Source organism: Candoia aspera, chromosome 1 (assembly GCF_035149785.1).
Source record: "Candoia aspera isolate rCanAsp1 chromosome 1, rCanAsp1.hap2, whole genome shotgun sequence".
In the NCBI taxonomy this organism is placed as follows: domain Eukaryota; kingdom Metazoa; phylum Chordata; class Lepidosauria; order Squamata; family Boidae; genus Candoia; species Candoia aspera.
The window spans coordinates 238373731-238378947 of NC_086153.1; positions in this window are offsets into that span (position 1 = coordinate 238373731).

Consider the following 5217-nt stretch of genomic DNA (forward strand, 5'->3'; position numbering starts at 1 on the left):
TGCAAATTACACCGAACTGACATGGTAGTTTAACCTTTGTACCCCAGTTTATTGATTCACTTATTTATGACTTATTCACTGCCATCAGTTGCTGAAAGCATTTGACAGTTTGCCCTGCCTTGCAGGCCGGATTATTGCTGCCATCTCTGGCGACCTGCTCAGTAGGCAAATCTTCCAATTTCATTGGTTACAAGTTCAGGGTTTCTGTCTTCAAGATCTTCTGCATATGAGCAAAGCTGTCTTTGGTTGTCTGGAGTTTCGCAGCCCAGACCCAGTAGCTCTACTTAAAAATAAGAAGGTGTAACTATCTCTGGAAGGTATGTGTAATGATTGCCTATCCTAAAACACCATCAGACTCATGAACAGGTTCATACAGATATCTGATTTATTAGAGAATAGTATGCAGGACCACAAAGAAAGCTGAGAATGGAAAAAGCACTCCAAATGCAAACTAAAAACCCCTCGGTACAAACAAGATCCCTCCCCTGGTAGAATCTTCCCAGGCTCACAATCCCAGGTGCTCCTAATGGTCCGCGGGAAAAGTCCTTGAGTAGACCATATAACCCAAACACATTCCACAGATACAGAGCTTGGCACAAGGTTAGACAGCAGCTCCCTCCCACCAAAAACGCGCGTCAGCGCCATGGCATGTGAAACCTTACAATGTACATTGCACATTGAAACAGTGTACATGACATACCGCCCCCCCAAAAGAAAGAAAAGTCTAAGCGGCAGGCTTCAAAGGGTAAGCTAAGTGGAAACGGTTAACTAAATCAGGAGCGTTAACGTGGCGAGCAGGCACCCATTCAGGATGAGGAAAGTGTTTCCAGCGAATCAGGTACTGGAGGGAGCCTCGAAGCTTGCGAGAATCAACGACCTCCTTGACTTCAAAGTGTTGTTGCCCATCAATCATGATCGGAGCAGGAGGAGGAGGTTGGGGATGCCATTGGGAAGATTGGTGGACAGGCTGGAGCAGGCTGCAATGGAAAACAGGGTGCAAACGTTTTAAATTGTGAGGCAAATCCAACTTCACAGTAACCGGATTGACAACGCCCACAACAGGGAAAGGACCAATGAATTTGGGAGCAAGCTTTTTTGATGGCTGTGGGGACTTTATGAATTTGGTAGAGAGATAAACCTGATCCCCAATTTTGAAATCGTGTTGCAGAGAACGGCGTTTATCAGCTTGGAATTTGTAAGCAGACTGGGCATCAGCCAAAGCCTGCTGAATCACTGGCCAGGAATCAGCCAGCTGAGCAGCCCAGTCAGTGGCAGAACAAGGCTGGGGAGAGGTTTGTGGCAGCTCAGGGATGGGAACAAAGTCGTGCCCAGAAACCACACAAAAAGGGGTCTGTCCAGTGCTCTGATGGACAGCATTGTTGTAAGCCACCTAAGCAAAGGGCAACAAGTCAACCCAGTTGTCTTGATGGTAATTTATGTATGCCCTTAGGAATTGTTGAAGGGTAGAGTTCAAAACCTCCGTAGATCCGTCAGTCTCAGGATGCGATGATGTGGACAACGCCTGTTTGGTGCCAATCAATTTTAAAAATGATTTCCAAAACTGGGAAGTAAACTGTGTCCCGCGGTCGCTGACCAAATGGGAGGGGCTACCGTGGAGATGGTAGTTGTGGATGAGAAAGGGGCGGGCCAATTGCGGGGCCAACGGGATGGACGCACATGGAATGAAATGGGCTTGTTTGGAGAAAAAATCCTTTACAACCCAGATGACAGTTTTTTTCTGACTGGGAGGCAGGTCTACAATAAAGTCCATAGAAATCTCCTCCCAGGGATGAGATGGGCTGGCTACTGGCTGAAGGAGCCCCTGTGGCTTACCCCCTTTCCGCTTTGACATGGCACAAACAGGACAGGAAGAAACATAGTCTTTTACATCACGCCTTAGAGTTGGCCACCAAAATTGACGGCAAACCAAATGCAAGGTTTTGACAAAACCAAAGTGTCCAGCAAGTTTATCATCATGGGAACGCTGCAAAACATCAGCTCTTAAAGTTTCAGGCACATAAAGGTGGTGTTCCACCCATGCCAGACCATTTTCAAAGGAAACATTGTCTCTATTAGCTAGCAACCAAGTGTCAGATTTCAGTGCCTGGAGAAAGTCCTTTTGTAACTGACAAGAAACTTGCATTTTCTGCTTCCCAGACAGAGCTGGGGGTGGGGTTGCCTGCGCACGGGTCTGGCTCCGGGTGACGGCAACCAAGCCTAGTTGTGGTTCAGTGAGAACAGTCCCAACTATATCTGTCACATGGTCAGAGTCCTGAGGCAAATGTGACAAAGCATCAGCTAGAAAGTTTTTCTTTCCTGGAATAAATTTTAACTGGAAGTCAAAGTGACTGAAAATTGAGCCCAGCAAATTTGTTTAGAACTAAGACGCCGGGGTATGTGGAGGGCTTCCAAATTCCTGTGATCGGTCCAAACCTTGAAAGGGCATTTAGCGCCTTCCAGGAGGTGACGCCAGGCTTCCAAAGCGGCTTTTACAGCAAAAGCCTCCTTTTCCCAAACATGCCACCGGCGTTCCGTTTCAGAAAATTTTCTGGACAGATAAGTGCAGGGTTTTAAGTGATTTTCAGAATCTTTCTGTAACAATATAGCCCCAATTGAGAAGTCAGAAGCATCAACCTGGACCACAAAGGGGCGGTCAGGATCGGGGTGCTGTAAAATAGGCTCAGCAGTGAAAAGGGTTTTTAACTTTTTGAATGCTGCCTGGCATTCAGGTGTCCAATTCAGCACTGCCCCAGGATTTTTCACCTTGCATGTCTCTCCCAACCCCTTGGTACGTAGTAAGTCAGTAAGGGGCAAAGCAATCTCAGCCAATCCCTGGATAAACTGTCGATAGTAATTACTGAACCCTAAAAAACTTTGTAATTGCCTCTGGGTGCGGGGGCGTTCCCAACTTAAAATCACCTGAATTTTTTCAGGGTCCATTTCAATGCCTTTGTCAGATACCCTATAGCCTAGATAGTCAAGTTGGGTTTTGTGAAATTCACATTTGGAAAGCTTGGCATAGAGTTTGGCATCTCTAAGCTTACTTAACACCTGTTTGAGGAGGCGTTCGTGTTCCTCCTTGGTTTCAGTGTAAATTAGAACATCGTCTAAATAGACCAGGACCCCTTTAAACAAATGATCATGTAACACTTCATTAATCAATTGCATGAAGACCCCGGGTGCCCCTGCTAACCCAAAAGGGAGGACTTTGTACTGAAACAATTAAAATGGGCAATTAAATGGGCAATTAAAAGCAGTTTTCCATTCGTCTCCATCTCGTTTGCGAAAATAGGCTTCACAAAGGTTGAGCTTGGAAAAAATCTTGCCCTTAGACAAATGGGCTAACATGTCTTTCATTAGAGGTAGAGGATATTTGTTGCAGACCGTGACAGTATTTAACCCCCAATAGACTGTACAAAGTCTAAGCGTGCCATCTTTCTTTTCCCGGAAAAGCACAGGGGCCCCAACTGGGGAATTTGCAGGTTCAATAAACCCCCTTGACAGGTTTTTGTCAATAAAGTCCCGCAATGCCTCAAGCTCTTTCTGAGTCATTGGAGAAATTTTTGGCTTGGGCAATTGGGCGTTGGAAACCAACTCTATTGCACAGTCAGTTTTTCAGTGGGGGGGTAGCTGATCCACTTCCATTTCCCCAAAGACGTCTGCAAAGCCTTGGTATCAATCTGGCAAGCCTTCTAAATGTGTCAAGCTAGAGCGCAGCGTGGCAATTGCAGCCCTTCCAACCCCCACACATGAAGCTCTGTCCGCTGTAGGGTCTTGGTAAAACCGATCCTTAAAAGTCACAGTTCTGTGTTCCCAGTTTATATATGGGTTTCGATAGGTCAACCAGGGAATCCTTAAAATTACCAAGGGATTGCCAACAGGGGCCACTACAAATTTTAAAGATTCACGGTGGCTGCCCATTTGCATCGCGACAGTTCCAGTGAAATGGGTTGCCGCTGCACCCCCCCCCCCCCATTGAGCCATCCAACTGTGTGAAGAGGCTGCTGGAGGGGGAAGCTAGGCAGGTCCAGAGCAGCAACCAGATCAGGGTGAATCAGACACCTGGAGACACTGACCCCTCGCATAGCGCTGATCTCTCTCCTCTTCCCAGGCTCTGTAGCCTGGCTGGGCAGCAGTTGCGCCACTTTGGGGTCCCCTCATGGTAGCTGGTGGCTTTTCAGGTCATTTAGTTTGCATGTAGGTATGCTGGGCATGCTCAGTCTTGCCGGCTAGACAGATCCATTCGTACAATGTCTCTGGGTCGTCTCTGCACAACGCCCACTGCAGGACATCCCTATTGAGGCCCTCTTTAAATCGTTCTATTAAGGTAGACTGGGACCAGTCAGGGATTTTCCCAGCTAAAGCCTTAAACTCCAGGGCATAATCAGCTACAGACAGTTGGCCCTGGCTAAGATCCTTCAGTGCCCTTTTAGCTCTTGCTTTGGCTAGCGGACCTTCAAAGTGCAGCTTTAATGCCCACATAAATTCCTCAAAATCCTCAAGCTCAGGGGAGCTAGCCTCGCTTAATTGAACATACCGATCAGCCGCTCGTCCCTTCAGCTTGGTGGCAATGGCACTTCTTCGGAAGGGAAACAGGGTCCGAACTGTTTCATATAATTTTTTGCATTAGTGAAGAAGAAAGACAACTTTTTTGGATCCCCATCAAACTTGACAGAAAAGTCTTTCACCCCCGCTCCTGTTGGAGCTGAATTAGCGGCTGTTTGAGTGGTTGGGCCCCAGGTTACAGTAGTTCTCCCTCCTCGGGGTGGGGACACTGATGGTTGAACTCTGCGGGGTGGAGATTCATCCCGGCTTCATCTCCAGCCCCGCTCCGCCGGTGGTCCGGGTGAGGGGTTGGCAGATGATTGCGCGGAGCTGGAATCTCCTTTGTGCCTCAACTGCCCCCCCCCCCATGACAAAGACAGGGCTTTTAGCATGAACTCCATCGATTCTAATTTGGCCTCTACCACTCTTAGCCTTTCAGGGGTTTGAGATACCTCCTTCCAGGATACCTGAGACATCCCTGGCTGGGGTTCTCCCATTTCATCCCAGGAGATTAACTCTGCGGCCGATTCGCGGGGTGCCGGTTGCTTTGGTGCTCTCTCCTCTTCGAATCCCTCTCCCTCCGAGCTGGAACTCGAATGCTGCCATGAAGCTGAAGGCTCTGGGGTGAGGCTCCATTCTTTGCTCCTGACTGTTGACTCAGGCATCAAGCTA